At 41.5% G+C, this 23683-nt stretch overlaps 1 protein-coding gene across 9 annotated transcripts in view; it reads right to left on the bottom strand.

Moving 5' to 3' along the window:
• Positions 1 to 2087, bottom strand: part of GALNT1 (polypeptide N-acetylgalactosaminyltransferase 1) — a 185052-nt gene extending 182965 nt beyond the window's left edge. For 4 of the 9 annotated variants that reach the window (XM_037889924.2, XM_043540430.1, XM_043540429.1 and 1 more), the window contains exon 1: positions 1432 to 2086. The gene's annotated coding sequence lies outside the window, so the exon portion shown is untranslated. Of the gene's footprint in view, positions 1 to 1154; positions 1383 to 1431 lie in introns of those variants that run through there. The other 5 variants (XM_037889925.2, XM_043540428.1, XM_037889921.2 and 2 more) reach the window with 3 other exon arrangements.
• Positions 2088 to 23683: the final 21596 nt, after the last annotated feature.

The raw sequence follows: 23683 nt of genomic DNA, 5'->3' as shown, positions 1-23683 counted from the left end.
CAATACAAACAAGCTTTTGCAATAAAAATGGATTCTCTGGTGCCCTAAGTCAGAAATGTAACAGGCAGCATGGTTGCCACTGTTTTTGCAAAGGATCCCTAGCGAGGAGTAATAGAGAGTGTATAAAATACATAGCTAGTTACATAGTTTTGGTTTGCACAGCTGTTGGTTGCTGTAAATTTACAGTTCATGTACCACCAACACAATTTATACAGAGAACAGAAAATTCTGGTTCACTTTTTTCACTGCCACAAAAAATATTTTCCAAAGGAGCTGCTGCATAGAAAGCCTTTATTTGGTCACTACACAAAGTAAAACTATTTCCCCATGTTTATTTCCCACCCCCCCCCCCCCCCACTGCCGTTCCTCAGATATTCTTGTCAACTGCTGGAAATGGCCCATCTTGATCATCACTACAAAAGGTCCGTGTCCCCCCCCCCCCACACACTCTCCTGCTGGTAATAGCTCACTTTACCTGATCACTCTCCTTACAGTGTGTATGGTAACACCCTTTGTTTCATGTTCTCTGTGTATATAGATCTCCCCTCTGTATTTTCCACCGCATGCATCCGATTAAGTGAGCCTCACGAAAGCTTATGCTCAAATACATTTGTTAGTCTCTAAGGTGCCACAAGGACTCCTGTTCTTTTTGCAGATACAGACTAACACGGCTGCTACTCTGAAACCCCCAGAAGTGTAGCAGTAACAGGTTCTGGATGCTGCTGAACGCAATAAGCTACTGTGACCTAAAAGATTTGGTCATATTTAGTAATAAGCCTGGGAAAAGAAAAAAGGTCTGTCTTTCTTAAAAAATACTAGCCCACTATTAAAATAATCAGTGGGGTCACATACAAACTAACTCGTTTTAAAGGAACTGCCAAAAACAAAAGTGTTAGTTTTTTTAATCCCCTTCAGCTTTATGAATTAAAAGGAAACAAAACAAACCCTCCTCAGAGTCCACTGGATAAGAGAGTCTGAGATATCAGTCACGCATTATGTAATAACTATTATCTGAGCAAACTTCATGTGACAGTGGTGCAAAGGGGAAGAGCTGGGGGATGCAGCTGTTACTCTCCTGACCCCAGGCACAGAACAAGTTCCGTGCCGGTAGCAGCAGGTCCCCCTTTCCCTAAACGCCCCCGTCGCCTTCTCACCCGAGCTCTCCTGCAAGCCCCAGTCAAGGGGCGAGCGGGTTTTTTCACCCCCAGCGGCTCGGAGAAGCACAGCGCAGCGGCTCGGCTGCCTCCGCTCCCCCGTCGGTTTCGAGCCGCGGCGGTTGAGGCTTCCCGGCGATGACGAGGGGAACCAACGAGAACCAGTTTCTTCTTCTCACTGACTCGCTTCCTCAAGGCGGGTGAGCGCCCGAGCCAGCGGCCCCCGCTCGGCCCCGGGCGTGGGGGGAAGCGGCCCCCTCCCCAAAGCCTCACTCACCTCGCCACTCCGTCCGCAAGCGACGGGCCCGGCCGGCCCGGCCGCGCTGCTCACACCCGGGGGACGTACCAGCAGCCGCCCGGAGAGCGCCGAGCCCTCCGGCCCCGGGGAGCCGCTACTGGGGAGAGGAGCGGCCACTGCTCGGTCGCAGCGCAGAGTCCGCGCGGCCCGGCCCGGCCGGAGGGGGCGCGGGGGCTCCAGGTGCGCGGCGAGGAGCGATCAGCGGGGTGACTCCGCCGGTGCCCGGCGTAGGGGGGGGGGGGTGGGGGCGGGAAGCTCCGTCCCTCTCGCAAAGTTCAGGCGCGGCTGGCACCGGGTCCGCCTCCCGGCTCGCAGCGGCGGCTGCAGAGACCCCGAGTCCCGGCGCTTGCGGCCGCTCCCGCCTGAGACTGGCCAGCGGCGCAGGAGACTCGCACCGCTCGCCGCCGCCGCCGCCGCCGCCCCGGCCCCCTCCTTCCGCGGCCGCCGGGAGCCCCGCTCCGGGCGCTGCGCGAGGCAGTTACACACAGAGCCGCCGCCGCCCGCCTGGCGGGACCCCTCCGCCGCCCCCCGGCGCTGCTCCTGAGCGCCGCGTCTCCCGCACGCCGCTGCCTCCGGAGACCTCCTCAGCGCCGCGTCTCCATGGCCGGCCGGGGGCGGCGGCTTCCTCGCGGGGTGCGGGGGGGGAGGGGTGGGGAAGGGGTGGTAACAGCTCCGGCGCGCGAACACGTCTCCTGGAAGGTGGAGTCCACGCGCTGCCCCGGCCCCGCCCCCGCCCGTCCGGCTCCGCCCACCGGTAACCCGGATCGCCAGGGTAGCCACGTGGTGCACGACTGGCGGGGGCGGGGGGGCCCGACTGGCGGTGGGGAGAAGGTGCCGCTGTGCCTGAGGAGGTGAGTGGTGTGAGGCTGGGGAGGGGTGGAGTTGCGGTGTTATGGAGGCAGGGTATAAAGCTGATCTGTATCATATTCATCTGTTAGTCTGTATTCATAGCTGCGCATCCCCCTCGCCATCCAGAGACTGAGGCCAGGGTGTTTCAGGGGAGGGTTTTGGCTGTGATGCAGGACTGCCCATAGGGGGTGAGCAGGACACTCAATATGCCTGCTCTCGACCGCACCCTTTGCATACTGTATTTAATTGGAAGCAGCTGTCAGACATAGATTTTGCACGTTCATTTTTTCAGATCGGAGAAAAAAAGGGTCTTTTTTTTTGTCGAACATGCACTTTCTTTGGCACAAAAAGTTTAGAACGCATAGGGAAGAGACAGATGTATTGTCCTCAAGGCATTACAGATGGTATGGGGCCATAGTCTGTTTTGGATCCTATAACTGTGCAACTGTATTTTTAATATATGCAACACAAATATCTTTATGTAATCTTCTAGACTAGTTTTTCAAAGTAACACATTTTTTGCAGGCAGATGCTATACTATGCACATGCATACTCTACAGATGTCACAATAAGATGATCAGCACGTATGGCACTTCCTATATAATCGTTGCCATCTCAGCCTCAGTGAAGTCAGTGTACAGCTGCACTTGGGTTACTGTAGGTCCAGAAGGGAGCTGATCGATGTAGTGTGCAAGCATTATATATGGGTTAGAAGAAAGTGTTGTTTTAGCATTACTCCATAAGGTTCTGATCCTGCATTTAGTTCTGTAGAGACAAACCCCTGCAAGTAGGTGGAACCCCATTGCAGTCATAGATCTCTGCCCAGGCACAGGGAGTTACCCATACAGAGCTCATGGCAGGATTAGGGCTTTTGACACATACAGAAGGTAGTGAGATTTTTATGTAGAGAGCATTTAATTCAACTGGAAAGATACTCCAAAGAGTAAAGCAAGTCATTAGGCAGTGATATTTTCCAGCTGGAACAGGGCTTCTGAAAACGATTATCGTTTTTATCAGGGTGGATTTGATTTAAATCATGATTTAAATCACTAGTCAGGAAGACTCAATTTAATCGTGGATTTCTACATAAAAGTAGATTCTTGTTGGTTGTTATAACCTTACTACAGATTCTTCACAACTCGGAGATAGATAGATGTAGGTTTCATTTTTAGAAGGTGCACACTATACACTTTTAAAGTGATTTATTTTGAAAACTTTTCAGATTAGTTTCACAGCTATATCAGAAAATGAATGATTGTTTGGTTATTTCATTTACCAAAGGTAATTGTAGCAGATATTTATGAAGTCATTGGGAGGTGAACTATCCCCAATTCAACAGGTTAATCATTAACATTTGGAGGATTTTCTTGCCATGCTGTATTAGAAGGAGAACATCACCAGACAGACATTTAAATGGTTTTCTTTAACTAAAACAACAACATCATATATTCTGGATTTTTTTCTTCAACAGCAAACATATAATATTTTAACAAAACAATCATATGAATTTTTGAATTGAGTTAAACATTCACATTTTTTAAAATCAGGTTTGTTTTTGTTAAAATTGTTTTTAACTAAAATAGTTAAATGAAATATTTAAAAAAAAACAAAAATTAAATCGACTGTGTCAGCGAGGTCAACATAAGAAATTTAAAATATTGGCTTCTGCAGCTAACTCATAGAATATCAGGATTGAAAGGGACCTCAGAAGGTCATCTAGTCCAACCCCCTTGCTCAAAGCCGAACAAATCCCCAATTTTTGCCCCAGATCCCTAAATGGCCCTCTCAAAGATTGAACTCACAACCCTGGGTTTAGCAGGCCAATGCTCAAACCACTGAGCTATCCCTTCTCTCCCCCACCAGTCATCTTCACCTTCATTTTCCTGTTTGTTCCTAATCTGGAAAAGAAAAACAAGCTTTTCCAGGTCCCAAATGATTTCTCAATTTGGATTGAATTAGTCAAAGGAAGAAAATATTCTTTCTGCACCGGCAGAAGAAGCTACTGCTGTTAAAAGTGAAATGATCACTTCAGCAGTCTCTGAATCCAAGTACTTAAGTGACTTCCACCAGTTCACTGGTGTGACTTTCTTTAAAGCATTGTCAGGAAACATATATTTCTTGAATGGCTTTTATTCCCAAACTGGGTCTCTTTTACGACCTGCTGCTATTATAGGTTTTCCCTTCTAATGAGAGAATGGTATGGTAGATCTCAAATCAATGAAGGCTACATTCAGAAAGACCTCAAGACTTCTGGAACATGGTGCTCAGTTTCACTTTTGTTTCTACTGCCTGTCCCTCCCTTCTCACATTTATCTCCAGACTTCTTCTCCTTATCCACATCTATTCCACCCCCAACAATCTTCTGTTCATTGAACTTTTTGAAACTTTGCACTTTTAGAGAGAGGTAAGGGATTGACTCTGTGTACACAAATTTGCAGAGGGACAATAGGGTTGAGGTCTGTTATTTCTCACTTCTGTATATCATTTGTTTGTTTATTTATTTATTTAAAAACATTTTTGCTGTTAACAAGCATGTTATCTCTGGAGACACAGATCCACAGTTTGAGAACTGCAAAACTAAGCATCTCTAATGGTATCTTCTAGACTGAGCACTGAGTCCCATTGGGTAGATTGAAAGATTAACCTAAATAATCTGTACAAAAGTCCCTGGAACCCCATATAATTGGGTCCCTAATCCATGAACTATTGGAACTTATTTACAAAACTTTTCTTAAACATTACATGAATATATTGTCTCATACTATAGAATTAGAATTTATAATCCCTATTCCATGATGAGATATCATTGAGCTATAATGGATCTTAATTAAACTATCTTTAGATAGGGTTTTTTCCTCAAAAAGCATTTTATATAAAAAAAATCCGATTTAAATTAAAAAATCCAATTTTTTTAATCATTGATTTTTATCCACCCTGCACACATACTTTTGATTGCATATGTTTCTAAATTGCTCGTTTCAATGCCCTCTTTAAAAATCTAGTCTTCAAATCAAAACCTGAGTGAAGAAAATATTAGAATCACTGTAAACAATAAATCTTCTAATTTTTTTTTGAAACAATGTAAAGCTTTTAAAATTGTTTACATCACTCAAAAATGTGCTAAGTGCTTTACAGATATATATAATTAGGTAGTTCTCTGCTAGATTTGCTACTCTAAGAACATCAGCAGTTGTTTATCCCCTTTTTTCTAACAATTCCATCCCTGTTTTCCTTCCAGGCTTCCTCATTCAGCACTTGTGTTCCCCTTCCCAATTAATATAGCACATAACCTGAGTTATTTTCTTTTCTATAATTGTAAAGGTCCTTGCTACCTGTTGCTCCTGGTATATGTCACTGCTGTAGATTCTCTTTCCAGGAGGAAACTGGGGACTTTTTAAAAGGGCCACTGTAAGTATTTATGCTTCCAAATCACTGATTTTGGAAGTTTGTCTCTTCATAAGGATTTACGGAAGTTGAGAGACAAGCCATGCACGTTCAGAATCTATATTGACTTCTACAGATGTTGATTTTATAACAGACCATGAACATGTATTTGCAGAATCACGCTTCTTAATATTTTTTGTCATGCACAGTTGATGGTTATATACAGCCCTGGTTTTGGAAACATTCCAGAATATGTTTAAGATAATCACTAGATGAAATGTGCCTCTTTAAGAGGTAAGGGTTGGATGATAGAATAAAAAAGTTCCATAGTGGTTGTACTCCAACTGTCTGTTCTTAAATTCTTGGCCTGTGGAAGCTCTGGCCTAACCAGAGGGGACCTAGTGACTGTTGGAGTCCACAGGCCTTAGTTAGTTGCCTAGGCTCTCTAGGCAATGCATGGAGAGAGTTACGTGCCTAAAGCCTGGTCTGCACTAGAAAATTAGGTCAGTTTAACTGTATCGGTCAGGGATGTGAAAAATCCACGGTTTTAAATCAACCTAAGTCCCCATGTAGACAGCGCTAGGTCGATGGGAGAATTCTTGTGTCAGTCTAGCTACTGCCTGTCATGGATGTGAATTACCTCTGCTGACAGAAGAACCCTTCCCATTGGCATAAATAGTGTCTACACTGAAGCGTGCAGCTGCAGCGGGGCATTTGTACTGCTGTCGCATTTTAAGTGTAGACAAGCCCTAAGAATGGGATTCACAGAAGCCAGCATGTTGAGCTTAAAATAGCAATAGAGAATGCCAATGAGGGGTGTGGGCCTAAGCACCACCCAAAGAGATTTAGGCACTTAAGTTGAGGCCAGAGGGAAGCATGTCCCTCCATTTGAGATTTACAGCCATGACCCATCTCCAGGAATTAGGCACCTAAGTTCCTTCTCACAAATAGGAACAGCTGTTATCACCCTTCTTATAACCTTTGGCCCACCTACCCACAGTGTGGGAGACCCAGTTTCAACTCCTCTGCCTGCTGTGGAAAATGGATTTGAACCCAGGGTTCTCTCCTTTGCAGGCGGGGAAATAGTACCCTAACCACTGAGCTATGGGGCATTCTAGAGCAGGCCTCTCTCCTGTTGAATCTGTTCCCCAGTGTATAATTAAACATGCACTGGGCCAGAAAAAGAGAGACAGGGTGGATTGCAATACCTAAATCCCTTTGTGGATCTGGGCCTTAGGTATTGCAATGTCTAACTTTTAGGCACTAAAAAAAAATCACTGAACAACAATGAGATCCACAAAATCTAAGTTAGGAACCTAGGCTCCCTATACAAAGAATAGGGAGAGAGAGAGAGGTGCCTAAGACTGCAAGCCACAAAAGCCAACACACTAGGCAAGGAACTGCCTAAGATAGCCAGTGTGAGATGTCAATGCTAGAGGTGCATCATAAGCCCCCTCCCTAGGAGTTTGGCTTCTAAGTCTGAGCTTCAGGGAGGCACTTATCTCTGCTTGGGATCCACAGCTGGGAACTCCTTTCCTGGAGTCAGGCAGTTTAGAAGCCTAAACAATTTCTTCCAAGATTGAGTTAGGCACCTGCCTAACTCCACACAAAATGGGAGGGACGGGAAGTGGGGAAGGCCCACTCTCAGAGCATTTAGTCCAGTGGTTAGGGTACTCATTTGGGAGACCCCAAATTGAATTCTCCCCTCTGCCTGATGAAAGGGGATTTGAATAGTGAGGCCTCACCCCTCAGGGTTATGCCCTAACCACTAGATTCGAGTGGATCTCACTATTTCTGACCCAATTAATATTTAATTAAATTAGGACAACTTCAATGGCAGAAATTGAGAACGCCCCACATCAGATTAGGCACTCACCTGAGAGGTGGCAGATATCTGTTCAAATCTCTCTCCTTAGCAGTCAGTGGGGAGAATTGAACCAGTGGTTACCCACATCCTAACTGCATACCCTAACCAGTAGGCTACAGTTAACAAGGGAGGCTATCTTCTGGCCAATTTTGTATGGAGTTAGGCAGCAGCTGCCCACACCTCCCACATCAAGCCCTATAGACGAGATAGGTGGAGGCAAGCCTGTCTTCCCCCAGTTTGTGGTATGCAATGGGGCTTAGATGGGAGACAGGTATCTACATGCCTAGAATGAAACAGCAGTCCACGTACCCAGAGGGACAGACATAGGTGCCTGGGGAACTTTTACAGCAGAAATGTAGGCACCAAGTGAGTGGAGGTACCTAGAGGATTAGGTAGCAGCCAAAGAGGGATATTGTGGATTGCCTGGCGTTTAGGCACCTAAGTACTTTTGTGGGTCTAGCTCTTAGGGAATAGTGTAACAAGTTTATGGTATTTGTATTTGGAAAAGTGTGTTGAGATTCAGTGTTAAGGTATTGCAATCTATTAGTTTAATATTTTATAAGAAAGTGTTGTTCTCTGGTTAATGTTTATATTGCATTTTTCACTGGGATACTGGAGCAGAAAAATAGATCTATTTTAAAGAAACCTCTTTCTATTGGCTTGTAATTATTTCCATTGCATCACTTTTGCTCTCAGTTGAGTTTTATAGCCATATTTCTCCTTCAGACATGACATTCATTTCCTATTAATGGGAGCTGTGCAAGGATTGAAGGTCAGTTTGGCCTTTAGGATTCCACCTAACTGAAATAGGCTGGGTTATGGCAGGGGAAAATAACTATTAGCATTGTTTATTTTAGAGATTCTTAATTTCACAAGCTGCCTGCATTAGTCTTTCATGGTCCTATTGACTGGGAACAATTTTTAAAACAGTGTTTCCAAGCTTTTTTGGGCTACTAACTGAAAATGAGTTAGGACTTTTCCACATAAAGTCATCTTTCAGATTTAAGCTTAGGATGGCTGGTAAAAAGTGTTCTACAAAAAAAGTATGATTTGATTTTCCTTGCTCATCTGGGATCTCCTGCATCATTTCTGGCTCTTACTTGTTTCTTCAACCAAAAAGCAATTTGTCATTTTTCACCAGTTTTTCAGGAGTAGATATTCATGTGTGATGCAGACTTGCACAGCTTTTATGTATGTATCCAGGGCTTCCATTTATCTGGTTATTTTTTCCCACTCAGAGGTTTTCATGAAGCTTTCCTTCCTTTTCAGGTTGAGGGAGAACTGAGTGTTGCATGTCCTCTTGCTCTGACTTGATTTGCCCCAGCATATCTTGAACTCCATCACATGTAGCATAAGAGGTAGGAGTTACAGCAGGTCCTGAAACATTAGTGTAAGCACATGGTAAGAGAAAATACTGCTGGGAATTTTTGCTCTTTGATTTAAATTACAATCTGCCCCACTATCTTCTTTGTCTAATAGACTGATACTGCATTTTGACGCATTAGTTCCTGACTAAGAGCAGGTAGAAAATACAAAGCCCCCATTCTGCAAACACTTAAGTGCATGCTTAATTTTACTACCGTGAGTGGTCTTGATGATAGTATCAATAGGATTACTCTCAGAAATAAAGTTAAGAACATGTAAAAGTTTTTGCAGGAGTGGGCCCTTACAGCTCAACAGTAATTTAGCCAAATTTTCCAAAAAACAAGTTAACCTGCAAGCATAAGAATTTCAGTTTTAAACAGTAATTTTCAGAAAGTTATAAGCACTTTAAAAAAAAGTGTTGGCATAAAAGTGCCTCCAATATAGCATCTCTAGTGATCTCAATGGAGTGCCTAAGCATTTTCATTCCATATGTCATTATTTGTTTTGATAATTATTTCAAAGTTTATTTTAAACAAGGAAAACATCAAGAAGAGAGAGCTGTGTTTCCAGGATGTTTCTGGCAGAGTGACAATGTGCTTTCATATATTGCAAAACACTCATGTAGTGAGACAATCCGCAACTACCAAATATAGCTATTTAAACTATAAAAGAAAAATAACTCCTATACAAATATATCCTGTGACCTCAGGGGAATAGGATTTATCGCGAACAGTTCTAGTCTAGACAAAGTGAAACTGATTGATTCTATCCTTGAAGAATTGTCAACGAGCTAGCTGAGCTATTCTGTAGTAAAAATAGGTAGCCTTAGGGCAACATAAATGTGTAATAAATCACTGAAAGATGAAGTCTCTATTTTGTTTGTATCATTTAAGCTTTATTTTATGAATAAAGACAAGATATTATTGTATGTAGCTGTTAGTTTATAATTCTAACTCTAGTTAATAAAACTAACTCTTCTCTCATGCAGTATTAAAATAATACGTAGTATTTCAGTACTTGATAGCAAGGATTTTCTAGCAACTTTTGTCCTTGCAGCAGATTGGATCCAGGTAGTCTCAGTTCCAGTCCCCGCAGTTTGAAAAGGCATTATGAGCAATTAAAATTGGAGTAGCCACCAAATATTTTGACATGAGGACCTGTCACTGACATCTCCACCAGATGCTCTAATCCATTCATCGCTACTCACCCATAGTTACGCCACAGTGGTTCAATAATACCCAGGCTTGTGTGGAACTTGAAACAAGGGGACCCTGTAGGGGCTGGAGGCCTCTGGAAAATCAATTTGGAGAACAACCATCTTAAAGTGCAGGTGCTTTCTGAAAAGTGACTATAAAATACCATCATGGACATCCGTCTTTGTCTCTCCATTTCTAGAATAAATATGCTCAGGTTACAAGTGGAAAAAAAAATTGCCCCCAATTGCCTGGTCTGCAGAGGCAATATGGGTTCTTTCCTTCTCATGCATTATCACTAGTTTAATTTTTAAAAAAGGTTCTGGGGGCCAAATTGATCTCAGTCATAACTTTTGAGTTCAGAAACGTCAGTGACAACTCTGCAACCCATTTGCCTTCAATGACTTTGCACAGAGGCTAGTGATTAGAACTTAGTAATCAGCACTTGATAATGCAAATGACACTCACTCTTTTTTTTTTTTTTAGCTGTGTTGACTCTGCAGAGCTAGAGGAGGGGAAAAAAAGCAGGAAAATCTACTCTCTTTATTTGCCCAATGATACCTGCTGATTTTAGTAAGTAAAATAACTTTTCAGAGCAGAACAGCACCTTAATGAACACTTGAAAAAAATTCATTAGCTGCCTTTTCTACAGTAAAGACCACATTGATTAGTATTCATATTTAAGACAGAGGACTCCACCCATAAAGTAATCGACATACTACTTTTACTGCCCACAAGATATGAAGAAGTCAAAAGGGTAGGTTCACATTACAACACAACAATTGCCAGATCATCTAGAATGCATCACTGTTTTGCATCACATTTACTATTTACATAAAAGCATTACCAAACCAATTTTTAAAGTCAGTTATTTCTGTACGCTCCTCTTTTCAGTATAAGGGTCAATTTGTATTTCATCTCTTTTCTCTCCTGTAATCTTCAGGAGTTCAAATTACATCTTTAAATTATCTCTGTTTTTACCAAAGTTACTTCCATTTTCGGTGGATGTATCTCAGATAGACAGGTGGGCTGAAATATCTGACTACTGTAGATGTATGTGTTGGCAATAATTAACTGCTTCAGATAAGCTTAATACAGTTGGTGATTGTTGGCACAAGGTAAATGGCGATTGTCATCTTTTCCCACTACATCTTGGCTCGGTTTCCTTCTCATTGTCTGGTCAGTTCTAAGGAACTCATCTTTCCCGCCTGAGATTTGATCTCTGGAACTGGTTACTCCTGGGGGAATTCTGCACCACTGTGTGGATGCATAATTAATGAGCCATTCATATTTTTATTTTTTTGCGCAGAAAAAGCTTCTGCCAGAATGTTGCTGCAGTTCCGCCTTTTTCCCACTAGAGGACTCTGGGGTGCTAGAATAGAGCAGCAACTCCCAGCAGAAAATAACTTCTGCAGTTCCACCTTTTGCTCAACAGAGGGTGCAGTGGCGATAGAACACAGCAGTCGCTGCCAGCCAGCTAAAGAAGAGAAAGAGCCTGCCTTCTTTGCAGCAGCTGTCAGGCCAGGTTAGGAGACAGGGGCTATGGGGAGATAGACAGTGTGGGGCTGCTGCAGGGTCACACAGGGGCTTATAAGGGCTAGTGGGGGAGAACAGACGGGCAGGGGCTGAATGGGAATGGAGGTGCAGGGCTACAGGGGGAAGGGGTTGGCTGAGTGGGGGCACAGAGACACATGGGGAAGGGGTGCAGGGCCACATAGGGACAGGGGAGTGGCTGAGTGGGGACAGGGGCATGTGAGGACAGGGGGAGGTGGAGGAACACATGGGGACAGGGGCATGTACCTGACTGAATGGGAGAGGCTAGGGGTCAGCCAGGGTCTGCATGGGGGAAGCCTCCTAACAGTCCCTCCCCGCCCCCCTCAAAAAAACCTGTTCCATACATTTCCTACTCATACCCAACAACCCTCCAAGTTCACACCCAGCAATTACTTCCCTCTCCCTCAGCTCCTCCATTACTCCTGACTCCCCCAAACCTATGCAGTGCTTCTAATGGGTATAGGAAATATGGTTCTGTATTGAAGTTTAAATTATTATTAGAGTTCTGTATTAATATGCCTAATAAATAATTTGTTTGTCAAAAAAACATTTTCTGAATATGTTTTGTTTTCTGTATTGTTGCAGACTTACTTGCTGACAGGTATTTTGAAATAAATGACAAAATAATTGAAACTGGTGTGATTATATTGTGTTACTTTGACAAATAACATTTGCAGAATTTGAAAATATTGTGCACAGAATTTTTAAATTTTTGTTGAATTCCCCCAGGATTAAACTGGTGTACAATACTTAGACATTCAAATAACTCTTCCAAGGTATAAAGATGTCCTTCTCTATAACTCTGGGATAATTGGTCTCATTGAACTACTGAGTTAAAGATTTTCAGCTTTTGCTAAATAGTTTCACATTATCATAGCGCTGTTTCCTAGTCTTGACTCTTTTCTGCTTCTTTTGGCTCAGTCTGTTAGTACAAATATAAAATCTTTTAACCAACGTTCATGTGAGTAATAAAGACTCTAGCTATATCATCTTGGTGTTACTATACTCCTTGTTCTTGCCTCCCTACAAGTCACAGGACACACTGACTTTAGCCAACACAGCTAAAAATTGTGTTAATCTTTATTTCACAGGTTTTTCTCAAATGGAGTTACAACCTTTTAAGTCGTGATGATGGCACATTTCAGGGACACACATCAATTACAGGTTAAGGGTCTAAGCTAGAATTCAGAGGAAAGGTAGAATGGGTACCATGCTCAGAATTTCTTCTTTGTATGGGGAGACTTGCAGGAGGCATAATTGCTCATTCAGCTCTGAAATTTGGTCTCTGGATACTTTTTTCCTGTTTGCTCGATTGCTATTGGTCGTTGTTTCCCTATCCATTGTGCTCCTCATCCTCCTCACTTTTCCCCTCCCTTTTCTTACTCCCCAATCCCTCCTACCATTCATCTCTTCCACTTCTGCCCTGAGTGCCCTCTCAACCCCCCAAGATAGTTTTTTATAATGTAATGAAAATATAGATAAAAAACAATAAAAGGAACTAATAAAGCCTGTGCCAGTCATCATCATGACACTGATATCATCATTGCAGCTGATTCAGAATGAAATGAAGAGGCCTGGAGAGGAAGGTGAGATCAAACAGGGTGCCAAGAAGAGAAGCTGAATGTGCTAGAGATTTTTAACAACAATGCTGCATAGAGATTTTTAGTTCAGCTTTCACTATTTTCATTGGTGAAAACAGATGCCATCTGGAACCATTTTAATGCCTAAGATATAATTCCTATATCCCACGCCAGAACTGCGTACAGTGGCATGGCACAAGGACAATATGCAGTGATTAGAAGACAGAGTCATCCATGAGTGGAGGCAAGTGCTGGAGGAACTGCTTAACTGTTGATCTGCTCACCCCTTCTCCCTCTGGGCTTGCCTACCTCTTCTAAACCTTTCCTTAATGGCAGTGCAGAGAGCTGTCCCACAGAACACAGCTTTGCTGGTCCAGTAGGATGTTCTCTCCTACACATGGAACCATTCAACTCCTGCTTCCTTCAGCACCCTCCACACCCTCAGAAAAGGGGGCAGGCTCCAAAACACATGGCAAGTCTCTTTCTTTTTTTCTCCACTCTCATATTTTGTTAAATTTTAAAAATGCATTACTTTTAAAGATATGAACAAAAGCGAGCATGAGTGAGTGGCATGTGGAATAGGTACAGAGAGATTATTTCATCAAAGATAACAAGCAAATATACTGCAACCACCTATACGGGTCTGAAATCAAGTTGAAGCAAATATTCTAGGATTTGCACAGTGAACAAATTCCCCCTGCATGTCGAAGGGCCTAAGCCCTGACCACTAGGCAATGCTCCCCACGAGAGCAAACCATCGCAGTGCAGCTTCTCCTATTCAAAAGCAGTGGCATGTCAGAAAGCACAAGGGTGCCTAAGGAAAAACTGCATGGATGGATAATGAATGTTGACATCACTGGCAACTGTTGGGGGTTGAAACTACTTCCAACTGTTGGGGGTTGATATGATTGGCTTTAAAAGACAAGAAGCTTGTGTTTGATATGGCGATACAGGGGAACCAATGGAGGGATGCAGAGAGATGGGTAATGTGGTTAGAGGGATGAGCCAAGAAGATATTTGCACCTGGATTTTGAGTGGATTTAAGGGGGCAAGAATGCATTTGTCAAGACTAGAGAGGAAGGTGTTGCAATAGTTGAGATGTTGGAGGGCTTGGATGAGTTTTATCTCTGTGGGCAGAGAGAGAAGTCTGGATCATAGAGATGTTTCGCAGGAGGAAGCAGCACGATTTAGATGTGGCCTGGATGTGTGGGTCTACAGAGAAGGCTGAGTCAACAATAATGCTCAGACGTGGCCTGTGTTGCAGGAAGGATGGTGCTGTCCACAGTAACGGAGAAAGAGGCCCGTTCTAAGGCAAATCTTTAATCTTTTAGCTTAACTAGCTAGTTTGGGTGCACATTAGAGTGAAGATCTGAAGGTCCCCACTTCAATTCTGGCTTCTTGTGGTAGGTTCTCCATCACTGACAATTTTTAAACCAAGATTGGATGTTTTTCTAAAAGAGATGCTCTAGGAATTTTTTCAGGGAAGCTCTATGGCCTGTGTTATACAGGAGGTCAGACTATATGATCACAGTGGTCCCTTCTGGCCTTAGAATCTATTAATCTATTAAAGTAAGATTCATTTCAAATTAAATACACTAATTATTTTTATACTTTTCCTTAAGTCTTTTGTAGAAAGGGGTTATATTCCAAGAGTGCAATTTCTGAGAAGTTCTCCCATAATGCAAAGTCTTAAAAGTCTATCAGCATTCCACTGCAAGTGAACAGCGTAGGTACGTGAGCAGAGAACATAGCAAGTAGTAGATATTTCTAAGAGGCTGACATAAGTAGGTGCTTAGTGCAATGCCCAGATACCACAAATCCCAGTGGAATGTTGAAGACTAATATGGGAAAGAGCTGACTGGAGAAGGTAAATGGAAGCATAGAAATGCAGGGCACATTTACTAAACCATCCTTAAGTCAGGTGTTTGAAATCTGACAACCTTTTGGTAAACTCTCCAATCTGGTATGGTGAATGGGAGTGCAATATTTGGTGTCATGTCTTGAAGTAAAAGGCATGATGTATAGCAGCTTTGTGGGATTGGAAGATGCTTGTATTCCAATAGTCAACACTACACTAATTTCCATAGAGTTGTAGAGGGTCTTAGCAACTCATTTTTTATTATCATCAAAAAGAATTAGCTGTTCCCTTGAGAAATGCTTTGAAATGTAAGGATGTTTTAAAAGTGCTCCTGACCATCTAAATTATGTCTTGCTGGTCTAATTGTTTTACTGTCATCAATATTTGAATATTATTAAATGCTGGGTATATTGACACTTATGTCAGTGTAAATATTATTAATAAAAACAAGTGTCACACTTCCACAATGCTTTTTTTATATCTAAGGACCTTGCAGTCCTTTAAAACACTAAGGGCCCAATCCTCTCCCTGTTGGATCAATGGCAAAAACTACACTGAGTTCAACAAGTGCTGAACTGAGTGCTAAATTAACCTCAGAATACCCAGGTTATATAGACAAGATTATACCCATTTTTCTGAGAGACAAACTGAAATACAGGGAGATTATGCGACTTGTGCGAAGTCACAAGGCAAGTCAGTGACGAAATGGCAAAAGAAACCTAGACATCCTCCTGACCTTGTTCCTAGATCACACTCAAATTTAGTCACATGCTTCCTTCTTCTTTCACTGGCATATCACTGTTTAGCATAGTTTTAATTGTGGGACTTGCTTCATTTTTTGAAAACACCCTTTCTGTATAAAGGAATGCTCAATGAAATGTGATTTCTGCAAGACTACTTTAACCAAAAAACTACTTCCAACCTGAATCTTTATGCCTTCAAATGCAATGTAACATAGTCCCATTTATAATGCATCTTATCATGCACACCCAAGATACATTAAATTCTTCTTCCTGAAAATTACTTCATTAAACATCCCATGGCAAATTTCTAATTGATCTCTGCCTTCTAAAATATCTTCACGTTTAATTCTTCTGTTACATATTTAATACAAACAAAATTAAATATGTAACAAAAGAATTAAACATGTAAAGATAAGGCAGAAAATAAAAAGTTTATGCTGACCTCTTTGCTCTTTTTTTGTTTTGTTTTGAAGTTTAGTTTTCTTACATTACAAGCTACCTACAGTTCTCCTGTATACCATTTCAAATCCTCTGCGTGAAATTCACCTCTGTCCATGAGGGCCTGCACCAAGCTACCCTTTAATTTCATTTGAAAGCCTTTGATGTGGGACTTTAGAGGTGCATAGGGGCCTTGTGTGGAACCTCATTTTGTCTTTGCAAACAGGTTAACTTTTAAAGTTACCATACTTTATACATTACATATTCCAACTATTTGAACTGCATCACATATATACAATGTGGGGATATTGGAGGAGTGTAAGGTCTCAAGATGAACCCCTCTTGTATCTTTCAGTCATGCCAGGTGTCCTGCAAAGGCAGTAAGGTCTTGGACTTGGCTGTGTGACCTTTCCTTGGCTGATTGGAGATAGTGCCAAGATGATTTGGGGACCATGGACAGGTATTAGTTCAGCCCTAGAAATGACTCCCACAGGCTACATGGTTCTTAGTGGAAAAAATAACTGTTCTAAGAATAGTGCATTGCGAGCACTGTCCATTTTGTTAGTATAACTCCAATTTTTTTTCCTGCTGTTGTTTTTCAGCAGGCTGAGCTTTTTCCTGGCTTTTTCAGCCTGCTGCAAAGCCAGTATCTACGGTCTGCTGGAGCTTGCTCTGCTAGGAAAGTAGTAAATATTTTATGTTGGATCAGGCCCTTACTTTGAACACTCCTCTAATGAATCAAATAACCTCAAAACCATTCCCCTTTTATATGGTACATAGCTACTTCTTTCTTTATAAATCACCTTTCTTGGGCATGAAGTGTAACACTTCTAATATGTCTACATTGTGGTGTACTCTTGTTCACTTATCCAAACAGAATAGGAAAATACCTCACTTTCAGTATTTCTTCCAGCAATGTGGTCCGTCAACCACAGTTCTTTTCCATCAGGCAAGCAGCTTCACTCCCTTGCTTGTCCAAAACATTTATTGTGAAATGAGTTCTTAGGATCCTATTTCTCCATCTCCTTGCCTCACTCCAAACTCTGGGTCTTGATGTTTTGAGTGGCACTTTTATAAGGGTCATTGACCATGTAATAGTAGGACCATGGGGCGTCCGGGAGGGAGCCATCAAGGGCCTAGTACTCCCTGTCACGGACCTAGAGATGTTTTTCTAGAAATCTGATTACATTTAGATGAATACAGATCCAGAGGTAAATGAAGAAAACACACAAAACTGATTCTTTTTCTCTTTGAAAACTAGTTTTATTGCTGTTAGTCAGATGGACAGGAAAAAGATGATGCTTAATGAGAAGGAGACACACGGTACCTCTTAACAGACTGCTGAGGTAGAGACCAATTTTTATAAGAACATGTAAACCAGTCCCATACATAATGTGCTTATTTATATAAAGTTTTAAAGAGAAAACTAATAGCAATTTATTTATCTTCACCTAATTTTCTTGTATGATGATGGGCTGATTTAATCTGTATTTATATTTTTCTGCTGTTTTTCCTTTCTTCTATTAAATAAAAATAAAACAAAGATATCAAAGGTAAAATACACAAGCAGAGCAAAACTTGAGATAAACATCTGTAGAAGATGTGTCGTTTCCCAGTGGGAGTGTATATCCTTCCAAATGAATGTTGCTAAATAGGTATGCATGTTAGCCTCAACTTGAGGTTTGTAATAGGTGGGGAAATTGTTTTAGAAAACCTAATATGAATAGAAATGTCTTTTTATCTATTTGTTTTGATAAAATCACTTTGTTTGTATAGGTTTCAGAGTAACAGCCGTGTTAGTCTGTATTCGTAAAAAGAAAAGGAGTACTTGTGGCACCTTAGAGACTAAGTCTCTAAGGTGCCACAAGTACTCCTTTTCTTTTTTGCTTGTATAGAAACTCTCTCCTAAAGTATTCCCCCCCCTAAACACTACAACTTTGTGCTGATTCAGGAAAACTAGAAACTGAATCTGACTAGAAAGAAAGCAAAATAGATGTGTGTCATTTCATTGTCCAAAATGAGGTCCTCATCCAGGCAGCTCTTCAAGCATACGAATTGCCTACCTCTATATGATTAGTCACGTGTTTAAAGGTAAGTACATGCTCGTGTGCTTTGTTAGATCAGGGCCATTGAATAGCATGAAAAACAAAATAGATTTCAGGGGTAATAATCAAAGGTATTATTAGTAACACATTTAAGTATTTTTAAAAAACACTAATTTTAGCCTCTCTCTTCTTTTAAAAACAATAACAAAACAAAGCAGTTCCAAATTCAGCTCAGCGATATCAGTGTATATCTAGAGTAACTAGCCTCATCTAAATACAAAAGTTGTAGGCCCAGATCCTCAAAGGTATGCAGGTGCCTTACTCCCATTGAAATCCGTAGCAAGTAGGTGCCTAAATACCTTTGAAGATCTGGGCCACAGTGGTATAGATGAAGTAATAGAATGCCTCAGTATAAATGTGCTTATGCTAGTACAATTTATCCCATTACAGAAAAAAGAATAAGCTATCACTTTATATGGTATCATTTATACCACTGTAATTGCATCCACACTAGGGAGGTATAACTATATTTGTTTTAAAAAAAAAAAAAATCAAACCCCTAACTGGAAGTTACACCAATACAAAAAATTATGTATAGACCATGTTTTCTTACAGCCTATACAATATAGTGATCTTTATGCAGCTCTCTGTTATGGATTGTCTATTATAGAAAAATGTTTCTCCATTCTGTGTGATAAAAATAGAGATTTTTAAACAGTACTTTAAAACCTTTCAATGTTAATGGTTGCTCAATAGATATAATGCAGGAATAGATTGGATTTTACATTTTGTCATTCTCTAGTGTGTTACATTTTTCTATTAATTTTCTATTATTGGACTACTCCACATCATGCATCAATTACCTCCTTTATTTGCTTGGCATCTCTGACATTGATTCACAATTCTAATCTCTTCTCTGAAATAATTTAAGTGGGATTCAAACTACTCAATTTAGAATATTAAAGTGTAGCATATTCAAAATTGCATCCCATGTGGTAGCATAACTAAGTCTAACTTTTGCCATTTTTCATCATCATTTTTTTCCACTGAATAAATTCATCCTAAATTTGTCTAGTGAGATGGGCTTTGGGGCATATTTATCACTGAAAGTACTGTATATCTAAGATATTGCAGTGATTCAACATCTCTGGAAAAAAAACCAACGAAACCATTGTGTTTGGTAGCGGCATCCTTTACAAAGAAGTCCTCCCTACTGTTCTTTGTATACAATGCTAAAATTGACCATGTCTCCAGAAATCCTTGTGACATAGCCCATATCTTAGAAATAACTATGTGGGCAGGAGTGTGCTCTGCATACAATCTCACAGGGTATGTATATCCCCTCTTTCTCTGGTTTTCTGGTATGTGGATTGGCCTTCAATATAAAGGAACCTAAGCTGAAACCCACAGAGAGACTGAGGCATTGTAATGCTCAGCATTGCAGCGCCTAACTTTTAGGCACTTAGGAAATCACTGGAATAACAATGGGAGTCACAAAGCCTGAGTTAGATACCTATACAATGAATGGGAAGAGATGTGCCTAAGAATACAATCCACAAAAGCAAGCTGGGAGCCGCCTAAACTACCCAATGGAGGATGCCAACAAGAGGGGTGAGTTCTAAGCCCCTCCGCTCTCACGGAATTGGTGCCAAAGGCCAGGTTGCAGGGAGGCACAGATCTCTGCTTGCAATCCACAACCGGGAACCCCTCACATGGACTCAGGCAGCTTACGCATTTAAGTGGTTTCTTACGTTAATGAGTTAGGTCCCTAACTCACTCCACACCATAGTTGCCGACTCTGTGGGTGCTCTGGGGCTGGAGCACCCACTGGCAGTCCCACCAATCAACACCTCCTACCCAGTGCTCCCCTGCCTGCCAGCAGCCCTGTCAATCAGCCCCTTCCTCCCCCCCCCAGCACCTCCCCCTGCCATGGATCAACTGTTCCGCAGCGTTCAGGAAGCACTAGGGGGGAAGAGGAGGACCAGGAGCAGGAAGAGGCAGAGCAAGGGTCAAGCACCCCCTGGCAACTTGGTAAGTCAGCGCCTGTGCTCCACACAAAACAGCTGGAGGAGGTGATGATGCCACCCACCTTATAACTTTTAGCCCAGTTGCCCCCCACACCTGGTGTAGGGGTTGAACTCCCCTAAATGCACCCTTGGACTTTGCTGACCTCAGACAACAAACCATGAGTGAGGTGCAGTGGAGGAAAAGGGGAGTGGCATATTAAAGGGACATTTGTCCATCAGACTTTCACACCACAAGGTGGGAAATTGAGGCAAAGGACTACTTTACAGGATACTGTGGGTAGCAAGAAAAAAGGACAATCAGATCTAACATTTTGATACATGAACTGATTATTGCATGGCGTAGGGCAGTGTTTTTCAAAGTATGGAATGTCTGGCACTGGGTCACCTTGCTGATTCAAATTATAATGATCATTGCTGCGCAGCAGCTCTAAAGGACCACACAACAGGGACCTGGAGAGGACAGAGGTAGGAGGTGGGCGGGAACTGGGGAGGGGAGCAAGTTGGGGCTTGCAGGGCTGCTGCGGGCATCGACAATTTTCTTCAACAGGATCACGAGTAAAAAAGTTTGAAAACCATTGGTGTAGGGAAACTTGTAGTGGTATTGGCCACTGCTGCAGGTAGAGGCTGGAGTAGATGGGCTAATGGTATGGCAAACCCAATGTAAGGAATTAAAACTAGAAATTAGACTTAATAGGCACTATGACTGCCAAGGAAAACCCCTACTACTGGAGAAGCAATTCTATTCTATTTGTTGTTTTAACAGTTGAAATCCTACCTGGTTTCATTTTTCTTACTAAACTGGGATATATGAATAAGCAGAGATGAACTCAGTAAATCTTTTTCAAGCAGGACTTTTGAAAATTGTGATATTGTAAGGACGTGTGTCTACAGAGCAGGTGCTAGCCCATTGGGGGCCCTCACCAGGACTATTTTTGGACAATGCCCTCCTCCCCCCGCAACACATAGTAATAATTAATCAGGGGGGAAGAGGCTTGAGCTGCTTAGGGCCCTAAGGAATTGCTTAGTCTGCTTATGCCTAGTGCCAGCTCTGACAAAATCATCACTACTTCAGCAATTAAATTTACTTCCCATATCTCCTTCATATCACCAAAGTCCAGTCTTCTGAAACTATTAAAAAAGGACAGATTTCTTGATCTGAGCTATGCCAACATTAAAAAAAAAAAAAAAAACTTATCAGAATGAATAATTCAACAAAGATGAGGTAAACCTAACCAGGAAAGGAAAAACATCTTTTTAAGTAATTCCCACTAGACTATCTTCAGAGAAATAAAGAGAAAACATGGGTACTTTTCAATTAACTTTGCATCGCACTTACTACCAGTGTTTCTTTGGTAAAGTACATAGTAAAAGAAACCACTTAAGATTTCATCATAGTGAAAAATACGATGGCATCAAAATCTCAACAGCAATGGATTCACCCTAGATCAGAGGTCATGAGGTTATTACATGGAGGGTTGCGAGCTGCCAGTTCCACCGCCAAACCCTGCTTTACCTCCAGCATTTATAATAGTGTTAAAGTGTTTTTAATTATAAGAGGGGCCACACTCAGGGGCTTGCTCTGTGAAAGGGGTCACTAATACAAAAGTTTGAGAACCACTGCCCTAGATTATGCAATGGGTGCATTCAGTAACTCAGATAATTAAGCAATAAATGTATACTTTGAGCTTTAGCAAAGCATTGCCAAAACTAATTATATTACTGTTAAATCACAAGATGTGCTACATATACAGCAAAGAAGAACTTCCTTGTATCTTGTTTTTCAGTACCTTGGCCTTCATTGTTCACTTCTAATACTACTGTACTATTACTTTTGTTATGCCTCTTCTAAAAATACTTAAAATCATGGCATTCCCAATATGTGATTTTAAAGAATTTTATTAGTGCATGACCTTTAGCACTGCACAGAAATTCACCCATGTCCAAAAAACAAGAATATGCAGCTTTAGAAAATCACTACATCCTTATTAATTCAATTGAAATGTCAACTGGCTAATCAAAATCTTGACAGACACATTTTGATCACACAAAGATGTACACTGTAGGCATACAGTTCAAAGATTTAATAAAAAAAGTCTCTTTAAAATGTCAGTTTAAAATCATTTGTCCTCAACTTTTAAAATACTCATAGAAACCTCTATTTTGCATAACCTCTCATGCTTTCTCTAGGGTCCAGTGCTTCAAATTGCTGAGTGCCTCCTTCAAGGGGCTGAATGGCCTTAACTCTGGTAAAGTCAATGGGAGATGAGTGCAAAGTGCCTCACAGGATCCTGCCCACTCTATAACAGCCCTCAGAACTCACTTAATTGGTAAAGACAGTGTGTCACTGCTGATTAATGCACCTTCTTTCACTTTGAGCACCTGAGCTGAATCTAATCTACATGAATGACCAAAGCTCAATCTAATCTGACAGTGCTGAAATTATTAGGCATTTTACATGCATTCTCAGTTCCTTTGCTAATGTATAGATCCCTTCCAAGCTTTCCAAAGTAGATTCCAAACGATATTCACTTGTTCTTTGGCAAAATTATACAGAAAGCACTTGTAATAATAGGGTGAAAGGTGATGAAGCCAATTATATCTTCTGTGTTTATACTGGCATTTAACTTAATTTTTTCTAGAGGAAATAATCTATCATTGTGCCAGAAGTGTGCTGGAGGAAAGAAGGAATGTGGGGAGGGAAAGAATGTGCAGACTGTACCAAAGAAGACCCCCTCTGATCTTTAATAATGGGTTCCCTTTTGCTAAGTAAGGGTACAATCCCACTAACACGGTGAAATCATTTGCAAAAGTCCACATTTGTAAGGTGCTGCTGTGCATATAAAGCCAGTGCAAGTAAGCAGTTTCAGCTTCTCTCCCTCAGGCTGCGCTAACTTCACAAAGGAATTGGCCTTGCTCAGATCAGCCTTCCAAGTCAAGGCAGCACAACTCTGACAAAGTTACCCTTTTTCTTCTCCCTGCTCAGCTTTGCTGAGTTATCGTCAGCCACAGATGAAGATCTGGGACATTACCCTCATCCAGTATAAAGTAATGAGTATTTCGTCACACCACAACAATCCCAAATAAATATTACTCTTTCCACTAGTAATCTCACTATACAACACAACAATATTTTGAAAGAGAAACAGTATTTACACATATACATGTTAATTATTCATATTGATCTGGTTCACATGCCATGCCATGCCACGTTTGCATTTAATTGTGCCAACTGAAAAAAAAAGAGCTCAAGAAAAAACAAGACTAGAACAGGAGACAAAGATTACAAGACATTCCTAAAAACACAGGTTCAGAAAAAATATAACAATTA

This window comes from Chelonia mydas, chromosome 2, assembly GCF_015237465.2.
Source record: "Chelonia mydas isolate rCheMyd1 chromosome 2, rCheMyd1.pri.v2, whole genome shotgun sequence".
In the NCBI taxonomy this organism is placed as follows: domain Eukaryota; kingdom Metazoa; phylum Chordata; order Testudines; family Cheloniidae; genus Chelonia; species Chelonia mydas.
This window is presented reverse-complemented; position numbering and strand designations above follow the sequence as displayed.